The following is a 22,376-nucleotide window of genomic DNA, read 5'->3' as shown; positions in this document are numbered from 1 at the left end:
GGAGATGCTATTTTACCCTTCCACTCTGAAACTGGTTCTCCCTGAAACTGGAAACGAACCATTTTGGTTCTACAATCAACATTGGCATAGCAAGAAGCCAACAAATCCATACCCATAATGATATCAAGGTCTACCATTTTCAACTCAAGTAGATCAGCCATAGTAGGATGATCACAAATCACAACCACACAATATCTATATACCCGGCTAGCTATCACTGGGTCACCGATGGGTGTAGACATTTCAAAAGGATTTAATTGGCTCAGGTTTCACCCCAATACGATCAACAATACAAGGAGTAATTTATGACAATGTAGAACCTGGATCAATTAATGCATACACATCATGAGAAGATACCGATAATATACTTGTGACAATATCGGGGGAAGACTCAAGGTCTTGTCGCCCAGCCAGAGCATAAATATGGTGCTGAGGACCACTAGAACTGGACGCTCCTCCTCTACCTCTACCACGACCAGCTGGTGTCTGTGAGCCTTGCCCCAGAGGGCGTATAGATGATGAAGAACCAGCTGTTGATCCTGTAGGCTGAACCGTACCTCTACTACCTCAGAATGGACACTCACGCATAATATGGCCTGACTGGCTATAAGCATAACAAACATCCGAACCTAATCGACACTGTCCCCAATGTACCTTCCCACACTGAGCACATCCAGGTAAAGGTGGTCTCATCTGGCCTGAATCACCCCTGTAATGAGAACCCGAAGCTCTGAAGCTCTGACCCGGTCCGGAGTGAATAGGTCTATTAAATCTCTGGCTTGCAAATTGTGAAGGTGCACTAGTCACTGAATGGCTTGAGTGCCTAGAATAGGCTGCGTATTCCCTCCTCTAAATGCACTAACCGGGCCCGAGCCCTCTTACTATAATCCCCATCATGCTCACGCTCACTCCTTTGTTGTTGTTTTCATTTTTCCAAATTCTGGGCATAGGCCTGAACGCGAGAAATATCCATACCTTCCTGGAGCGAGGCTGTCAAGCACTTATCCATCAAATGCAGCCCCAAACCATTCATAAACTGGTGAACGCGATCTCCCATATCGGCTACCATGGCTAGAGCATACCTGGACAAAGAATTAAAACGAAGGCTATACTCCAGAGCACTCATATTTCCCTGTCTAAGATTCAAGAACCTGTTAGCTCTGGCCTGTCGAATCTTTGGCAGTAAATAGTGTCGGAGGAAAGTATCTACAAACTCTTGCCATATCGGTGGAGGTGTATTGACTTCTCTAGAAGATATCCAAATAGTATACCAATGAACCGCAACATCCCGCAATCTATAGGAAGCCAACTCTACCGACTCAACATCCGATGCATATATTACCCGTAATGTTCTCAATATTCCATCTATAAAGCTCTACAGGTCCTCGTCCGATTTTGACCCAAAGAATTCTAGAGGGTTCAAACTAATAAAATCACAGGCTCTGGCACCGACAGCTCTATCACCATGACCCGTACCTTGCTGCTGGGCCAAAGCAGTGACTAACTGAGTCAACAAATGGATGGCCTCTTTCACCTCTTAGCCTAAGGCATCTGGTGGAGGAACTGGGGGTGCTGGAGCTAGAGTTGAGGCTCCTTCATGATCCTTTGAAGCAAGCGGTGAGTGAGAGGACTAAGATGGGACCTCGTTATGGGACTCACCCTCCTCTATATCTATCAGCAGTGCCCGCTCAGTTCTTTTACCTACTATTGTCTTGCCTTTTTGGGCTGCTATACCATTTCCCTTTACAGGCATTGCTGAAAACATAACACATTGTTAAGAAAAGGAAAATTCTTATATCATGCCTCTATCGCACGATTTATAATGAAGAAGAAGGTCATTCATTCCTAAATGCCTGCAGTCTCCAGTTTATAAGTGTGGCGCACTTCACACCTATAAACAAGACTCTACTGGATACGGCTTGTAGACACACCCTAGGACGAACCGCTCTGATACCACTTTTGTCACGACCCAATCAGAGGGCCATGACGGGCACCCGGAGCTAACCTACCGAGCACCTCTCATCATACTTTCACAATCATATCTAGTTGAGCCACATAGCTAACTCATAATTACCATGCATCAATAACGCAAATTCCACCGGACGAAGGCACCATTTTATATAAACATCATCAACTATGCCCATATATACACAAGCCGGCAAGGCTATCAAAATGATATACAAAATGTGAACCGAAAAAACTGAGGGATATCTAGCTATACACATCTGTCTACGAGCCTCTACGAAGAGTATGTAATATCATAAAGATAGGAAAGGACCCCGCCATGCCCATATATGTACACAAAAATAATAACACCAACTATTGCAGCTCCGGATCAAATGGAGCACCACTATGCAATCACTAATGAAGCAGCCTAAAGGTCTGGTCTATCTCCCTGCCTACCTGCGGGCATGAACGCAGCGTCCACAAACAAAAGGACGCGCACGAACAATGTACCGAGTATGTAAGGCATGAATGTAATATGATAAAAGCATAGAGAATAACGTAAGATAAATGAATCATTTATACCTCATAATACCTCTCGAAGAAGTTCATCATGCTTACTTAACGTTTCTCTAGCGTAAAACATTTCATACATATACATATAATGATACCATACCCGACCATGTAGGTTCAGTGTCACCCATACCCGGCCGTAGGCAAGGCTCGGTGTTGTCCATACCCAACTGTCGTGGTGTGCGCGCAATAGATGTCATACCCGGCCATATCAGCTCGGTGTCACAAGATAGCTACATACATATATGACATACGTGAGTATCCAAAGGAAACATTACAACTCTATCAGGGTGACATAAAGTCGGTAAACCTCTTATTTCTACTATGGAATCATCATCATCGCTATATCTCACCTTGAAAGAACAACTATTATAAGATGAGATCAACAACAATGGATACAATCGATAATCATGGGACAAGCTCAATAGTATCATGAGAACATTAAGAACTTAAGCTTTGGCATCTCTAGAATTGAAATCATCATCATAATCGTTGTCATTATAATCACAAAGAACATTGTCAACAATATCATGAGAACCTTGAGAATTATGAGCTTCTAGCATTTCTAGGAATAGGAATATCGTGGATATGTATAGGCTCACAACTAGGGAATCATGCCTTTAGAAAGAAAGGGTTAGCCTTACATACCTTTACGTCTTTTTAACTACTTAACGTTCTCCTCCAAAGTACGCAAAATCTACATTCAAGAGGATTGACACTAAGGTTAAGTCTTGAAAACACTCTTAAGTTCAAACTAATGCAATTAACGAGCTAACGAAGTTTGGACAGAATTTCCCCAATTTTATCAACTTCCACCAAAATACAAACCAACTCCCAAATGACAATAATAACATTCATAATACCATATTCAAGAAGTTACATTCAATTCAATCTCATATTTATCCAAAATCACCTTTTCAAGTTCATCTCATGGTCATCTTCTTCACTTCAACACTTATGGCTTCTCCACTTTAATTCTTTTCCTTTCCAAGGGTTACTAAACCTTTGAATCAACTCAATCATGTAAATAATATTAATAACATACCTTATAATAGAGGAACTTCACCTTCCTCAACTCCTTTCAAGACCAAGTTCATCACAACTTTGAAGAAAAGCAAGAATAATCTTCTTCCATGGATTACCTTTGGGTTTTGATGTTGATCTTCTCTCTTGATGATATGGAAAGGTTTGGAGTGATATGGAACCTTCAATAACTCTCAATAACCCTCTATAAGTGAGGGGAAAGAAATGTGGGATGTTGGTATGAAAATGGGATATTTTGGGGTTTAAAGGGATTCAATTCGCCCCGCCGCTCCGTGTTGCGGTGAGTATGTGGCTCAGCATGCTGAGTATGTGGTCGGATACTCCCTCCACAACATGGGGGTGGTATTGTTCAGAAAGCTCACCCAAAATAGGGATTTGGCGGCCAATATGCAGCCCAACACTCTGATTATACGGCCGCATATTGCTCATTTTTCCCCGATTTCGCGAAAATGCATTCTTTTCGATTCGTTTGACCTCCAATCCTTATGGAACCTTCTTGGAACTTATATAAAATTTCATTAACCATCTAAGGGTCCCTATATCTACCCCTCAAGGCATTAATAAACAATGTATTACTCAAATGATACGAAATATTCCCAAAACATGATTCAAATTTCAAATTCCTTCAACGAACTTACTTCCACCGCTACATATGACTCTGAAACCTTAAGACACATACTTGGAATTATTAAATAACGTCCTTAACCTTATAAGGGCTTTATATGCACTTTATCCTTGCGCTAGTTTACTCTTAATGCAAACGATACGAAATTTCAAAGATGTAACACTTGTATTTCTACATTCCGTTCTTGTACTAGTGACACTAGATTTTGGGGGTTGTATCACCTTACTTATGTTTTTATGATTATTAGATTTATTAAGTCTTTAGAAATGACTTGTGTGATTTTCTGCATTTATTTCCTTATTGAATTATTCTAAATGAGATGTGGACCAACTTGGTGGGAGTCGATGCCTTCAAGGCTTAGTAATTTAGGTCATGAAAAATTGGTATCAAAGCTTTAGTTTCATCGGTCTGACAAGTACAGGAACCAGAACTAGTCTTTTTGGAAGTTTCTTCGATTCCATTAGGTCAGGAATGTCGATTATGACTTGGTTGAGTAGTTGGTTCGATTTTTGAGGGACTCGGGAGTATTTTGGACTTTTGGTTGGAAATCTAGTTTTAGGAGAATTGGAATTGATCTCGGTCAACACCGGGTCAATATGTTCTCTTTTGGAAATTTCGAGTGCGGAGTGAGGACGTAGCGTGTTTTAGAACTGGTTTGCATATTTGATTTGTGTTCGGGAGGTCACGGTTGAGTTTCAAGTGTTGGATTAAAGTTTGGAGCTTAGCAGATTCTTCTGGTTTTGTGGTGTCTCGCTTCTGTGAGATTTGGCTCGCACCTACGCGAGGTGGGCAGCAGGTGCGGCCTTTTGGTTGAGTGGGCTAGGTCCGCTCCTACGAGAGGAGGCCCGCACATGCGTGGGGCTCCGACGTGAATTGGCCCGCAGATGTGGACCTCGGCCTGTTAAGTGAAGCTCGAATATGCGAGCCCTTTTGCGCAAAAGTGGACCCGTAGAAGCGGGTAAGGGTCCGTTGAAGAGGAAATCGCTGGACAGATGATAGCATATCTCCCATTTCGAGTTTAGACATTTCATTCACATATTTGGAGCTTGAGACTTCGGTTTAAGGAGATTTTGCGGGGATTCGCAAGATTCATCGAGTGGGTAAGTTTCTAATCTTCCTATTTCCATTATCTCATCAATTATTAAGGGTTTCCGTGCTAGAAATCATGATTTTGGATTGGTGAATTGGGGGTTTATGAACCCAAATATAAAAAGAGGATTTCTTCAATTAATCATGAAATTGATGTCAGCTTTGATTGATTCTTGGTATCTACCCTCCATAGACCATGGGTAAACTAATTATGAGTTGAATTTCCCATTTTACCCTTCGGGGCTTTGAATCCTATTTTGGAGTGTCTTTTATGACTGGAACTAAAGTATAGCAATATGGGTATCCTTGGATTCATATAGTGTCCTAGAGTAATAATTTGACAATATTGAACTCGATTATGCAAAGAAATTATGGTTTTGACCTTCGGGGTTTGGAATGGGGTTTTGGGTTGATTTTCTAGACGCGAATCTTTTATATGGCATTATGGGCACCGTTCGGAGGCTATACGAAAAAGGAAAGGCTCTATTGTGACCGTCGAGCTTCAATTTAGGCAAGTTGAGACTTTTGATCGTAATTAGAGCATTGTGATTGGTCTAATTGGATTAATAAAAGGGTATAATGAGGATAATTAAAGTGGCTCTGTCACGCCCCGAATCATGGCCTAGGCGTAACACGGAACTCAGACCCTGACTACATGTGATCGAGGGAACCACCTGGCTTGCTGAATCAACATGGGGCATGAACTGAATGCGGAATATAACTTTAAAACATGGATAGTCTGAATAACACGAGTAATCATAATACTAATGAAAATAATCTGAAAATATAATAAATGTTTAGCCAATACTGGCTATACGACTCTGAACTTTTGACATGACATAACTGACTAGTCTATGAAACCTCTGACATGAGTCTGACTGCTAAACTGTTTATCGTGACAAGGCTCCCGGCATACCTTAACTACATAACAGACATGAAATAAATAAAGATAACACCCCGAATGAAATGGGGCTCACTAATAGGTGCTACGAACAAAGTCCTAACGAGTTGATCCGTCATCCTGTAAATCTGCATAGTGAAATGCAGGTTCCCAGGCAAATAAAAGGGGATGTTGTTACTGTTACACTTTGGAAATTTTGTGTCGTTTGCATTATCAGTTAACTAATGCAAGCCTAAAGTGGACATGAAGCCCTTACAAGGTTAAGGAGGGTATTTGATAATGTTAAGTGTGTACCTTAAGGTTTGGGAGTTAAACGAATCGGCGGAAGTAAGTTCGTTGAGGGATTGGAAACTTGAGTGATGTTTTGGGAAGATTTTATGTTATTTGAGCAATAAATTTCTTACCATTACCTTGAGGGGGAGTTATAGGTCCCCTAAGATGGTTAATGAATTTTTATACAAGTGCCAAGAAGGTTCCATAAGGATTGGAGGTCAAACGAATCGAAAAGAACGTATTTTCGCGAAAATCGGAGTTTATGACCAGCTTGCGGCCGCAAACTCACCAAATTGGCAGGACTCACTGCCCCACATCCTCCCCAAGGAAAGGAGGGGAGATGCGGCCGCATACTCAGTATGCTGAGCTGCATCTCCACCGCAAATTGAAGCTGGAGGGCGAAATTAAGACCTTTTTAAGTCCCAAAAGATCCCACTTTTCATATCAACCTCCCACACTCTTCTCTCCATATTATAAGAAAGTTCTTTAAGGTTATAAAATATTCCACAACCTTCCACACCATCAAAAGAGAATGTCAAACACTAAAACCTCAAGATAATCCATGGAAGATGATTGTTTTTGCTTCTCTTCAATGTTGTGATGAACTTGGTCTTGGAAGAAGTTAAGTAAAGTGAAGTTATTCTCTTATAAGGTATGTTTTTCATCTTATTTACATGATTGAGTTGATTTAGAGGTTTACCAAGTTTTGGAGAGGAAAGAATCATAGTAAAGAAGTCATAAAGTGTTGAATTGAAGTTGATGACTATGAGGTGATTTTGAAAGGAGATTTTGGATGGATTTAAGATTAAATTGAATAAAATTCCTTGATTATGGTATTTTTGATGTTATTATTGTTGTTTTGGAGTTTTTTCGGAGTTTGGTGGAAGTCGATAAAATAGGGGAAGTGCTGCCTAAATTCCGCTAGCTCATTAATTACTCTAGTTTGTACTTAAGAGCATTTTCAAGACTTAACCTTAGTATGAATCCTCTTGAATGTAGATTTGCGGGCTTGAGAAGAGAACTTTAAGTAATTAAGGAGACATAAAGGTATGTTAAGGATAACCCCTTCTTTCTTAAGGCATGATCCCATTGTCACAAACTTATACATGATATCCATAATGTTTTCCATGATGACTCCATTCCTTGAAGTGCTAAAGCTTATAGTTCTTAATGTTGTTATGATGTTATTGATCTTGTTCCTCATTGTTGATCTCATCTTATGATAGTTGACCCTAATGAGAAGATATATTGATAATGATGATTCCATAATGGTAATCGAAGGTTCACCGACCTTATGTCACTCCGATGGAGTTGTAAAGTTTCCTTTGGACTCTTATTCATGCTTTATATATATATGTATGTATTTTTCTCACATCGAGCCACGCAATAGTCGGCCGGGTACGACACCTATTGTGTACACCACTACAGTTGGATACAGATAACACCGAGCCTTGCTATGGACGGGTACGGGTGACACCGAGCCTATATGACCGGATACGGTATCTTTATACATATAGGTATGTATGAAAATGTTTTCTTTAAAAAAAGGATAAGTATGCAGGACATCCACCTTAAGAGGTATTCTGAGGTATAAATTGATCTCTTTATCTTATGTTATCTTCATGCTTTCATCATGTTGCTATTCATGCCTTACAAATTCAGTTGATTATTCGTACTGACGTTCTTTTGTTTGTGGACTTTGCGTTTATGCCAGCAGGTAGACAGGGAGACGGACCAGACCCCTAGGTTGTTTCATCAGTGATTGCATAGAAGTGCTCCCTTGATCCGAAGCTGCAGTTTAGTTAGTACTACTCTTTTGTGTACATACTTGGGCATGGCGGGGTTCTATCCCGTCTTTATGATATTACATACTCCATGTAGAGGCTCGTAGACAGATGTACATAGATAGATATCCCATAACCTCATCGTTTCATATTTTATAAATCATTTTGTCATCCTTGTCGGCTTGTACCTATGGGCATAGTTGATGATAATTATATAGACGTGCTTATGTTTAATGAAAATTGTGTCTCTTCAGTTTGTGGTAAATATGAGCTAGCCATGTGGCTCACCTAGAAATGATTATAAGAAGTAGGTTAAGAGTTTCTCAGTAGGTCAGCTACGGGTAACCGTCATTGCCCTCCGATTGGGTCGGGACAATTACATTCGAATTGTATTGATATGTAAAGCAACTGAATGAAATAAGCATGACACATGAAAATAATAGAACTGAAACTGAAACTGTATCTATAAGCTGAACATGAACATGAGTATCATCGGACATGAATATATATGCATATAACATGAGTAAAAGCATTTTTAGTTGGGAGAGAATTAATATAACCGACAACATGAATCACCACGTGGGTATATGGAGTCTAGTACCTGGCCCGACCAGCAGAGCAATCTCATACCTTGCCAGGGTTATAAGACGTAAACATGACATGAAAGGATCCAATCAATAAAACATGAAGGAATTGTCCTAACTGGGCAGAGCGATCCTTATCCTACGGTGGCAAGCCTAGTTTCAGGCTATCTGAGCCTTCTCGATAATCTGTGCAACTCTCAAAAACATGAACATGAAAATAGGTGGCATCTGAGACCATGGTTTTCTTAAACATGAATTGTAAGTATAATATAACATGAATATATAATTACATAAAGTACTTGTATGAAAACATGGAGACATGTAGGATTTTAATGTAAATAAGCATAACAGTTCATATCTTGCATGTAAGAACCCGTGGAATGCAAAGTATGAGTTTTCATAGATTACGGACAGATTCTCCATAACCAAATTGGAATATCAAGAATGCAATAATGAACTATCAATACAAACATGGTATATCATGGTACCTGATCTTAGGCTTATCATAAACATGTCTAGAACCCTAGTTTTGGGTGAACTTCGTCTAATCATGGAAGAAAGCGGTGTGGGGAAGAACAATGATATTCCCACACGTAGATAGAAACCTTACATACCTTAATCGCTCCACAATACGTGATAAAGTTTGTGTCTTGAAGAAGAAATCCAAAAGCCTGAACCTTAACCCTTAAACTTAGGTTTTCTTGAAAACCCTAGGTTAGGAATAATGATTTCCTTATTAGATTACATGAATACATGTTAGAATTGACTTGGAAAGGCTGGAATAGCTTACCTTAATGTCTTGGATTGATGGGAGAATAGGAACTTCGTTCTAGGGCTTGAAGGAATGAAAAAATAGAATTAGAAGACAGAACTGGTGTATTTATAATTAACTACGTCGAGAGAATTACGGACCATAAATATGGTCTGTATTCTAAGATACGATCCGTATTTATGGACCATATATTCTCATGGCACAAAAATAGAATGTCAGGTGATTTTCTCACGAAATATGATCCATATATACGGACCGTATATTTGGTCCGTATTTACTCATGGCAATTTCCAGTGAGTGGACTACTCTGCGACCTTTCAGTAAAACGGTCATAACATTTTGTACGGATGTCCAGTTGACCTCTATAATATACCGTTGGAAAGATATTTAAAAGGGCTACAAATTTCATTAGGAAGTGTTCCCAAATTCCTAATTAATCAAGGGGTTATAGTCACTTAAAGTATGACCTTCTGCAAACTCACTTGAAAACATGCTCCGTAGAGTGGCTTCCGAAATTTCTTTGTCCAAAGACTCTTATTATGACTTGATTAGTTTTCAAAACACTTCTTATACTCCTTATGTTGGTTCCATTATACCCCCGTCTTACAAGTCAAACTCTATCCCGAATGCATGAGGTGTTACAACATCTCCCTCTTGGGATCATTCGTCTTCGAATGATGGGTCATGGTTAAGAATATGGCTAGACATGGCTTGAATACATGAACATGAAGGAAACATGAAGACTGAGATACATGACATGGTTTTTGTGAAACATAGATGTTGGGGCATGAGGCATGAATCGTGAATACATAAACATGAACGTGAAACGTGAGGCATAAATACATAAGGGGCACGGCATGGACATGAAGGATATTTACCTTGAACGTTCTCTGCTTGCTCCTCAAACAAGTGAAGATATTTGAATTTCATGTCTTTTTCGACTTCCCACGTAGCCTCTTCGACTTTCTGACTCCTACATAAAATCTTTTGCTAAGGCAACTTCTTTAGTTCTCAACTTGTGAACCTAACGATCAAGAATGGCTACGGGTATCTCTTCATAAGTGAGACCATCCTTAACGGTTATAGTGTCAGCAGGAACAACCAACGACAGGTCTCCCATACACTTCTTCAACGAGGATACATGAAACTCTTGTTGTACAGCCGCCAAATCTTGTGGCAACTCAAGCTCATAGGCCACTTAACCAACCCTACACAGGATTCTGTAAGGTCCAATGTACCTGGGACTAAGTTTCCCTTTCTTGCCAAATCTCATTACACCTTTCATAGGTGAAAATTTTAAGAACACCCAATCCTCAACTTGAAACTCTAAGTCCCTTCTCCTTGTTACGGTTCGCATTTTGCGGGTGGGATTAGCGCTCGAAAAGCTATTTCAAACTTGTTAGTGCTCTTTCGGACTTTGTTTTGAAAAAGAGTCGCCACCTAATTTTTAGAAAATTAGAAAAACCAATGGTGAAGGTTTTATTCATACACCGTGAAAAATCCTTCAAAATTCAAAGTTTTAGGTAAGGGTTCTGGTGATCCCCTAGGGAAGGGGTTAGGCACGCTAGTATTAAGGATCCGTACTATACAGTTGACCTTCGAATTCCAATGTATGAATATTTGCAGGAACTGTTTATTTAGTGTTTATTCCCATATTTTAAAAAATCTGTCATATATTGCATATCATTTGATTTTTGAAAAGAGTGGAATATATTCCCCTTATATATGGGGTATTTAGATTCGGATTTATAATATCCGGATATGAATATATTCCTTCTATGTATAAGGATAGTATATCTTGTTCATATAGGTATAAAAAATTATTTTGTCTTATGAATAAGTAAGTGTAATTATGTTCACGCTTATCCTCATACTTGGCTTCAGGTCATTTTGTATAATACGTTAGAACGTTTTTATCTAAAACTTTTATATTTACGAATGGATTATTGTTTGAACTCCCCTTGACTTATAAACTGGTCCATTTTTTACTATATAAAATGAGTGTACATATTGATTTTTTTCAGATTTTGGGCTTTCAAAAATATATCTTTGATTTCAATAGAAGTTTTCCAGTTTTGGACTTTAGCCCAAAAACTTGTGTTTTGTGAGATTCGGTCTCTTTTATTTTAGTTTCAAAAATGGTTTTCCTCCAAATGGGTCTCAGCCCCAAAAATAGTCATGTCCTTCTACTGGGCTCGGCCTAGTTTTTTTATCAAGCTATGATTTGGTTTCGGTGATTCAAAAGACTTCACTTTGATTTTTTTTTAGAAATACTGCAATGGTTTGAAAACTGATCCATTCTAAGGAGTATGTTATACCATCGTGTGATTTTGAAAATCCATTTTTTCTTTCTATTTTAATTTGTTGTGAAGATCCTCATTTATTCCTAATGACATTCTTTATGCTTAATCCTTTTTTGTTCGAAAATTACTTTGTGGACTTAAAGTCAAGTAAACGGCATAAGTATCGTTGTGCTAAGACGACTAGTTCGTAATCATAAAAGATTCCAATAATATATGATTTTTACACAATACGATAAACTTCACAAATAAAGGAAAAAAACTTAAATAACTAAACAAAGTAAAAAGAAGAAGGAAGGCTAGGGGCGTACCAACCACCTAGTTGGCCATTTTTACCCATGGTTGGGCCTTCTATGCGTTTCTTTAGTATTAGTTTCCTTTTGTTCACCGGACTCGATAAATGTGAAGGAATTTCCTGCAGGTTGGCTTCAGACTCGGCCCAAGTGGCCACGTGATAGAGAAGGGAGAGGGAAAAACAAAGGACCCCAAAAAAACATTGCTGATCTTATCAAGTGTATACACACACATAGGGATATAACACAGCTAAAACACACTACATCAGGTTGTTGGGCTTTGGAAACCCAAGACTGGACACCAAAGACAAGAAAACAACTGAGGCCCTTCAAATTCTTACTTTGGGCTAGACAAATCTATACTATTCCTTTATGAAGTTGAATTGGACTAGGCTTAGCTCCATGCTAAATCTGAATGTCAACTAAACATTGAAGCTTAATTGGGATTTCTATCCCTTTGGTCGTTGATATACACTCCCTAAAGGCTTATATATTTATGTGTACATATAATATACCGGCTGATATATCACACGTATATCTGCACCTAGCCAACATATCCCTATGAATATTTCCTCCTAAGCTTAAACTAATTCTTAAACTTGTCCGACATTATTAACCACCTAATTATATTTCACTTTTAAGCAATAATATCAATCCTAATCTAAGGCTAACTTTAGACTTAAACTTCCACAAGACTTGTACTGAACCGGACCAACACTATGCAGATTAAATCAAATTTAAGCAAGTCCGAAGATGGTGTATGAAATAGCCAAGGCCAACATGTATTTATACATTACACAAACCTGGGCAGGGCTTAATCCCTTAAGAGATGCACTCACAACAAACTCAAGATAAGACTGCACACAAAGGTTTGCAGGCCCGCTAAACAAAATTCAAGAACCATTATACAGAAATGAACCATGTTGTTACTGTATCACTTCATGTTTTAGGCACAGCCCTTATACTCTTTTATCTTGCCAGATTTCAGTGAACAGATAAATAAAGAAGCAAGACACACAACTTAAGCAAATATCCAATAGTCATGTCATGATGCATATTCCAGATTCCAGATCAATTCCTTTGAGAATAGTTTGATCCAAAGGTGAGAAGATAACCAGTAACAGACAAGCCAACTAGAAAAAGGATAGTATTAAGCATTGTAAACAAGGACAGTACAGGTTCATTTTAGGCTCCCTTTGATCTAATGAACAGGGAAGGAAGAAATAGAGTACGGATACTACAAATTTCACCCCATAGGCATATGAGGTATGCCGTGGCAACCTTTTATTTGGAAGAAGACAAATTGAACCAAGTAAAACCTGGTCCTATGTCTCCCTTCGCTCAAAGTGCCTTTAAAAGACTGCCTCACTACCAAGTTATTTACAATTTATGTATCCATACCCTATAACCCTTTCAACCCTTTCATTTGTATCAATCTCAATAACACAAAGGAAGAGACAAATCACATTTACAACTTATCCACATGAGACTTCACTAAGACAAATCATATCAATCCCATTTAGTCTCATTTTACCCCCTCAAGTTCATACTAAGGTCATATCTAGAATATCAGTCCCTCACATAACATGATCTATACAAGTTTAATTAAAATAACCAACTAAACCTCTAGGTAGATCAGGACAGAACCAGAATAACTATTTCAACCCTAAAGAAAGGATAGACATCATTATCAGCCTTGTTCTTTTCTATGATCAACAAGTACTCAATACGTAAATGCAATTTTATAAAATAATACAGGCAGCTTTCATGAAATGGCACGACATTCATATCAAGTTTTCCTTTCCTCTTTTATTCTTCTCCCCCCCCCCCCTTTTTTAAGGACTAAGTGATCAATCATATGGAAACATAACATAATCAATGACATGTAAACAATATGTGCTAACTTACTATAGTTTTTTTTTAATCACTCTTAAAGTCATTAAGGGGTTCTGCAACTCTACTTTATTAGTGGCAAACATTTAAGTCCATTTGTATAATCAGAAATCAAATGTTAATTATAAAAGCACACCCTTCATTTTAAACTGCCTAGGATTATACATGCTTCAGATACAGAGTCAATGGAGTTAGTTATTACCCTCTTCTGGGTATTTTTCTTTTTCGCAAAGACTTTGGGCCAGTTCTTCAGGGTGTAACATCTTCCAGAGCGAGTCATGCCTTGGGCCATGGGCGCTGTACGTTGATGGCCCGATTCTTTGGGAGCAGCACTATCTGTTTGCCACCTGAGCCACCATCTGTGGTGGGACTAAGATTCTGAAACTTGGTATAGCCTTTGGAATATTCGGTGCAGGGATCAAGACCTTAAAATTGGAATGATCTTGGAGTGTGATGGAAGCCACTGTTTGTTTAAGGGACTTAACTATTTTGGGGACCGATGCCCTGCAAGCTTCCCAGTCTTCGTCCTTTTCAATCATGTGGACTCCGTTGTTTCCATGGTTGGGCAATGGATTTGTGTTTACATTGGGAGCCGCATCTTCCAAGATGATCTCTCCCTTGTCAATCAGATCTTGGATCTTATGTTTGAGATTTATGCAATCTTCTGTGTTGTGCCCATTCCTCTTGAATGATAGGCACAAGTCTGATTGGCCCTGAAGAACCAATTTTCGGGCTGAGCCGGAGTTGGAGGGACTTTATGGATTAAGCCTACGGTGTGTAACCTTTTAAAGAGTCGATCCCTTGGCTCAAGCAGTGTTGTAAATTCTCTCGCCAGCTTTCTCTCGAAAGCAGGAGGCGGAGCATTGTATACTAATGGTGGTGGTTGATTTTGGTAGTTCGGCGGTGGATGGATTTGTGGTGGGTTGTCTAGTGGCGGGCAGTAAGCATTGGCTGCCGCTTTGTAATTTTGTTGTTGTGGTTAATAAGTTTGTTGTGGTGGTTCTTGGTAAATAAGAGCGAGTAGTCGGGCACTTGGTGGAGTCACATAAGCCGGTACAGTAGTGGTAAAGCTTGGTTATGCATAGAATATGGGTGTAAGGTTGTAAGGTGAAGAAGATTGTGGTTCTTCCCACCTTTTAGGGTTTGGGCTTGATATGTGGGGTATGCTCGCCACGTCCTCTTTGTTTTTACGGAAGACTCCTGCAGCGGCTTGTCCATATACCTTGTTGAAAACGCTGATGATCTTACCCGACTTGAGACCTTCTTCTATGGCCTCTCCCATTTTAACTAATTCAGCGAAGGGCCTTCCGGCCATGGACAACATTCTGTCATAGAAGTCTGGTTCCTGTGATCTGATGAATACGGAGACCAATTCTCCCTCGCACATTGGTGGTTGTACACTGGCTGCTTCGGCCCTCCATTGGCTGGCGAGCTCTCTATAGTTCTCAGTTGTCTTTTTTTTGACCTTTTCAAGGAGGTATCGGTCAGGCACTGTTTCGACGTTGAATCTAAATCTCTCCATGAAGCTTTCTGCCATGTCTTCCTAAGTAAACTATTGGCGCATGTCTTGGGTTGCAAACCATTCAGCGGCCTCACCAGTTAAACTTCGATTGAATAGTCGCATGATCAGAGGTTCGTTCTTTTTAGTACCGACCAACTGGTCACAGTAGGACCGAAGATGTTCTTTGGGATTCCCTGTCCCATTGATTATTTCAAACTTTGGGATCTTGAATCCTTTCAGTAAGTCCAAGTCTAGATGCATACACAGATCATCGTATCTTAAGCCTGTGGACTTTCTGGCCGTTAGGTTGGACGTTTCCAATAGCTCCTCCATTTTCTTTTCCATATCCCTCTAATGTTTGTCGTGTTCAACCCTCCAGGCCTTTTCCATTTCCTCATAGTGGTCCAGTTCTTTGTATCCTGGAGAAGATTCATTTGGGACGTTGGGAGTGTAAAAAGACACTAGTTGGTGAGTGGGATAGTTGAGTGGGATTGATGCGGTTTGCCCGGTTAGCAGAGCTGAAACATGTGGTTGGTTTGCCGGATTGATGAACACTAGTTGGGGGGTTTGATATAAGGGAGCTGAATGAGTGGCTCCAGGAATTTGGGTGTATTTTGTTGGTGGTGGAGTGCGGCAAGAAGCACCAGCGTGATTCGGGTCAGTTGGATTTAATGGAGGTGGGATGGTTCCTGGTGGTGAAGTGATCAAGCATTGGAGAGCTTAGCGAAGGAAAGGGAGAAGGAGGCCTTCTTCCTTAAGTTGAGGCATCCTTGTCAGTGTAACGACCCGACTAGGGGGTCATGACGGATACCCGGAGCTGACTACCGAGCACCACTCATTATGCTAATCATTATACCCCACCTGAACACATGTACTCTTCAAAGCAATATATAAATATACATAGGCCCTCACGGCTGCAAAGATGATATACAAGAATATACAATGTAGTCATCATGGGACATCTACTACCCACACATACGCATCTACGAGCCTCTACTAGAGTGCTAGACATACGGTCGGGACAGGACCCCGTCGTGCCCAAATATGTGTACACAAAATAATATCTCAAAAATGGCACCTCCGGAATAATGGAGTGCTCCTGTAAATCCGCTGAGTAACTCCTAAGAATCTGGGCCACCTCCCTGTCTGCCTGTGGACATGAACACAACGTCCTTCCTGCCATATAAAGTTATATGGACCCCTATACGGATCGTATAAAGTTATATGGACCGTATAAGTGGTCGTATAACTAAACTTTTCTGAAATTATTTTCGTCGTTTCGTTTGATCTCCAATCCTTATGGAACCTTCTTAGCACTTGTTTATCACTTCATTAACAACTTAAGGAGCGATATAACTTTTCTTCAAGACACCATTAGATTAACATTAGCTTGGTACATGCAACCCCTTTCAAAACACGACTTATACTTAACATTCTTCAACGGACTTTCTTTTCTTGCTTCAAACGTCTTTGGAATCTTAATTAAAACCATTAAGTACTACTTCTTACTTGTAGAAACATCATATACTTCTTATCCCGCATTAGTCTATTTACTGAGCAACAACATGAAATTTTTTGAGGTGTAATAGTCAGCATTGGCTGCCTCAATCCTAGCCCCCTTTTCTTGGAGGGTCGTGACGGCAGTCAGTAATGTCGCAATCACATCTTCTTGAGACGATACTTCCTGTGGGTCTTGGGTATCTCCCTCACAGAGACCGAGCTCATTTCTACCATTATCCGGTGTACCAGTCATTTTCTCTTTTCCTTTATCCTCATTCGATAGGGATGATAATGTGGCCTTTGATCTCGTGAAGTATGCCAGCTTTTGGTATTAAACTAATCGGCCTCATTCTATAAGATAAGAATAACTCAACGATAGGCAAATTTAGTTACTTGGATATAAATATAAAAGCAAGCTATCACATATCGGTATTTAGGAGCACACGTAGCACATAAAGTCACGTATTAAAACTAGAATACTGATTGATCCTTTGTTCTAAAGGTTCGGAGGTTATGGGCCCTTTTTGGATTTGGGTGGATCTTGGTCCAATGGGCTTTGAGGTTGACTTTGGCAAACCCTTCTCATGTTACAAAAATTAAACAAATAGGGGGGATTATAATTTATGTTATATAGGGGCCGAGTCTTACGTAGAATGCCTACATAGCTCACCAGGGGAAATCAAGCCCTATCATAGTTCGTTTTACAAAAGAAGGATATTTATTTTTCCTAGATGTCCTTTGGGCAAACCCTAACTAAAGACATCCCCAGATAAGGCCCAGTATGGGCTTCCCACGTATCCCTCCTAGGGACATTAGGTCGGCGCGATTCCTTACATATTTATGGGGAGAAGGCAACTTTTATGTGCAAAAGTGGGGGACACCTAATAACTACCCAAAAATATAGCTCTGCGAGTCACTGTCCTTACGAACTCGCTCTCTCATCTTTCCTTTCTTCTCAGTACTGTGGCAGGAGAATGACCAAAATCTCCCCCAGCTTTATCATATGCTTGAGCTCGAGCTTGAATGCATAGCATTCTTCAACGTCATATCCCATAGCTCCAAAGATGGTACAAGCAAAATTTATTCCTGTTGGGCCCTATTGGCGAGGGCTTGTGGACAGGTTCCACGAGTATGATTTTTCTCAAAGCAGCCAAAGTTGAGAAGATGCGGGCATATGTCACCTCAAAGACTGTGAAATCATACCGCCAGATCTGAGTTTCGGTGGTGACTCCTTCTTTTGGGACGATACGGTCATGGACTAGTAGGGTATGTCGCCCCATAAAGTTCCAATGATCCTATCATCAATTAAGCTAGCAATCCTTCTCCTTAATCCCAAACATTTATTCAAGGGATAGCCCGCTTGATGGAGGTGAAACGGGCATCTTTTGTAGGCATAAACTAACTCAGGGGCTGATAGTCTGGCTCGAGTGGTGCAAGGTATCCCCAAAGCTTGCATTTTCTCGAACACATCTTTACAATTGGGGTCGAGGAGCCACTCCGAACGGGGAAGATCGGGCTTTGACAGCTACGCTCCACCAGGCGGGTGGATGAGGGTCTGCTCCTCCAAAATTTCCTGATGCCATGGTGAAGGTAGCTAGCACCGGCTCAAGTGAGGGTGCCTAGAAATCAGATCCCTCGTTGGTAGGGGCATAATAGTGAGACTCATCATTCGCATCGTTTGCTTCTTATTGAAACTCGGGGAAAATCCCAAAAGACTCTTGGTCTTCCTCAATCTCTATGTCCACAGGCTCAGATTCCTCTTGTTCCATATCCTGGGGTTGAACTACCTCTGGTTGTTCTTTTTCAGCTTCTTGTGGTTCAGAGGCTTCCTCTTGAGGCTCTGACTCTTCTTGTGGATCTGACTCCATCATCCATGAGTCGGATTTAGCTCCCTGATTTCCATTTCCCTCTTATGGGGCTCCTTCTCGAGGTGTCTCAGGCCTCCTTTCCTGCGGTATGTAGTTCATCACCAACTCCCTCACTTCTTCAGAGACATTCTCCTCATAGTATTGTTCCTGTGGTATCCCTTCCGGTAGGTTACTGACCAGATTCAGTAGCCTATCAACCTCTTCAATCTTCTTTCCTATTTCCTAGAGATGCTCTTCCATTTGCTAAACCTTGAGTCTTAGCATCTCGACGGTTTCTCCTAGGGTGGCATGTTCTAATCTCCTTGATTTTCCATTTGTAAGTCAACCTTTTTGAGTGGAGATAAACTAGGATAAATCTTAACTCAATTGATCTTTCTTTTAGGTATGTAATTTAAAACATTAGATCAATCGTATTCAAGCTTTAATCTTAGGATAGCACATGTTGAAATGAATTCTGCATTCCATCTACAAAACAAAACACAGTTAAGATTTCCCCCATCCCCATAGGATCAATGGTTCATCACATAGGCACAAACATGCTTCCACATAGCACATAAATGAAATGCGGTGTTTTTTGGGTCATAGACCGTCTGAACACAAGGCAGTCTCTCTTAATGAGCCTTAGGTAGGTCTGATATACCCAAGGCTCGTCTAAGGATACATGCTCTAGTTCAGTAGCGATTTGGCTTAGCTCTATCCTAGTTTTCACTAGAGTGGGCTTTTCACAAAAGACCGGAACCCGAGCGGACGGCTTGGGCTGTACCGTTAGGGCTGTTGGACGACCGCGAACCAACCCCACCTCATTATGGTTCCAAAAGAAATATTTTGATTTTATACTGAAGGAACAACCGCGTGCTCCGTGAAGTTGCCTTTGGAACAAAGTGTAAAATAAATGCCAGGAGTGGCGGAGTTATGATATGCATATAATGATAGTTAATAGTTGCAGGAAAGTAAATACATAAACAGTTAAAGCAAATATACTCATATTATATTGGAATCCTTATGGTTAGAACCTTTAAGTCCCCAGCAGAGCCGTCATCTGTTACGGTTCGTATTTTGCGGGCGAGATTAGCGCTCGAAAAGCTACTTCGAACTTGTTGGTGCTCTTTCGGACTTTATTTTGAAAAAGACTCACCACCTAATTTTTAGGAAATTAAGAAAACTAATGGTGAAGGATTAATTCATGCACCGTGAAAAATCCTTCGTAATTCAAAGTTCTAGGTAAGGGTTCTGGTGATCCCTTAGGGAAGGTGTTAGGCACACTAGTATTAAGGATCTGTGCTATACGCTTGACCTTCGAATTCCAATGTATGATTATTTGCATGAAGTGTTTATTTAGTGTTTATTCCCATATTTAAAAAAAAAAAAAAAAAAAAAAAAAAAAACCTGTCATATATTGCATATCATTTGATTTTTGAAAAGAATGGAATATATTCCCCTTATATATGAGGTATTTAGATTCGGATTTATAATAACCGGATACGAATATTTTGCTTTTATATATAACGATAGTATTTGTTCATATAGGTATAAAAAATTGTTTTGTCTTATGAATAAGTAAGTGTAATTCTGTTAACTCTTAGTCTCATACTTGGCTTCGAGTCATTTTGTATAATATGTTAGAACGTTTTTATCTAAAACCTTTATATTTACGACTAGATTATTTAAACCTTTATATTTACGACTAGATTATTGTTTGAACACCCCTTGACTTATAAACTAGTCCGTTTTTTACTATATCAAATGAGTGTACATATTGATTTTTTCGGATTTTGGGCTTTCAAAAATATATCTTTGATTTCAAAAGGAGTTTTCCAGTTTTGGACTTTAGCCGAAAAACTTGTGTTTTGTGAGATTTGGTCTCTTTTCTTTTAGTTTCAAAAATGGTTTTCCTCCAAACGGGTCCCAGCCCCAAAAATAGTCATGTCCTTCTACCGGGTTCGGCCCAGTTTTTTTATCAAGTTATGATTTTGTTTTCGTGATTCAAAAGACTTCACTTTGATTTTTTTAAGAAATACTGCAATGGTTTGCAAACTGATCCGTTCTAAGGAGTATGTTATACCATTGTGTGATTTTGAAAATCCATTTTTTTTCTTTCTATTTTAATTTGTCGTGAAGATCCTCGTTTATTCCTAATGACATTCTTTATGCTTAGTCCCCTTTTTTTTTTTAAATTACTTTGGGGACCTAAAGTCGACTAAACGGCATAAGTACTGTTGTCCTAAGACGACGAGTTCATAATCATAAAAGATTCCAATAATATATGACTTTTACAAATTTTTACACAATACGACAAACTTCACAAATAAAGAAAAAAAGTTGTAAATAACTAAAAAAAAAAAAAAAAAGGGGGAAGGCTTGGGGCGCACCAAGCCCCTAGTCGGCCATTTTCACCCATGGCTGGGCCTTGTATGCGCTTCTTTAATATTATCTTCCTTTTGTTCGTTGGACTCGATAAATGTGAAGGAATTTCCAGTTGGGTCTTGGCCTAACAGGTTGGCTTCAGACCCGGCCCAAGTGGCCACGTGGTAGATGAGGGAGAGGAAAAAACAAAGGACCCCAGTTAGAATAAAAAACACTACTGATCTTACCAAATATATACACACACACATAGGTATGTAACACAGCTAAAACACACACTATATCAGGTTGTTGGGCTTTGGAAACCCAAGACTGGACACCAAAGAAAAGAAAACAACCGAGCCCCTTCAAATTCTTACTTTGGGCTAGACAAATCTATACTATTTCTTTATAAAGTTGATACTGTATCACTTCAAGTTTAGGCACAGCCCTTATACTTTATATCAATTAGTCCCTTGAGTGAGATGTACAGAAAGAACAAATTGAAGAACAGGTCTCTCTCTGGTTCTTCACAATTTGATAATTATCAAAACATGAAGTGTGTCATATCATATCCTATCAATCATTTCCCCCTTTTTGATGATGACAAACTTAGAGACGTTGTTTACCTATCTCTCTTCCACATTTCTTCCACAAGCAAAAAGAAGTTCAGCAACATTAACTCATGGCCACTTGGGCAACACAGCATAAGCAATAATCAATAACAACCAAGTTAAGTAATATTGGATAAATCAGAGAAAATGCCCAATGTGATTTTAGCAGAACAAAATTTAGCAAAGGCCAACAATGCATAATGTGATGGTTAAACTACCATAAACGCCATAGTCATTAAAAAGGGGTAAAAAAGGATGGGATATTCATGAAGTTTTTGAAGCAGGGGTTATATTAGATGGGAGATAAGAGGGAAGGAAATGGACTTCTAGGAGGAAGGACCAGGTCAATGGATCAGCTTGAGGAGCTTGTCGATCTCTCATTTGCAACTCGTTGGTCATGGACCAGGTGCCTGTTCAGTTCCACCACTTATGCCTTCAGTTTTGCATTCTTTGCTTTCAGCGACTCAAAGGCACCAGG

General features: G+C 39.7%; 1 long non-coding RNA gene across 1 annotated transcript; it reads right to left on the bottom strand.

Annotated features, from left to right (window-relative positions):
- Positions 1 to 11,637: 11,637 nt before the first annotated feature.
- On the bottom strand, positions 11,638 to 21,705 carry LOC132067139 (uncharacterized). The gene is made up of 2 exons (XR_009417055.1): positions 21,612 to 21,705; positions 11,638 to 12,529 (listed from the first exon to the last, which is right to left on the bottom strand). It is a non-coding gene; the product is annotated as an uncharacterized LOC132067139 (long non-coding RNA).
- Positions 21,706 to 22,376: the final 671 nt, after the last annotated feature.

Source organism: Lycium ferocissimum, chromosome 8 (genome assembly GCF_029784015.1).
Source record: "Lycium ferocissimum isolate CSIRO_LF1 chromosome 8, AGI_CSIRO_Lferr_CH_V1, whole genome shotgun sequence".
Lineage (NCBI taxonomy): Eukaryota > Viridiplantae > Streptophyta > Magnoliopsida > Solanales > Solanaceae > Lycium > Lycium ferocissimum.
The sequence above is the reverse complement of the archived record's forward strand: the minus strand, read 5'-3'. Positions and strand labels throughout refer to the sequence as shown.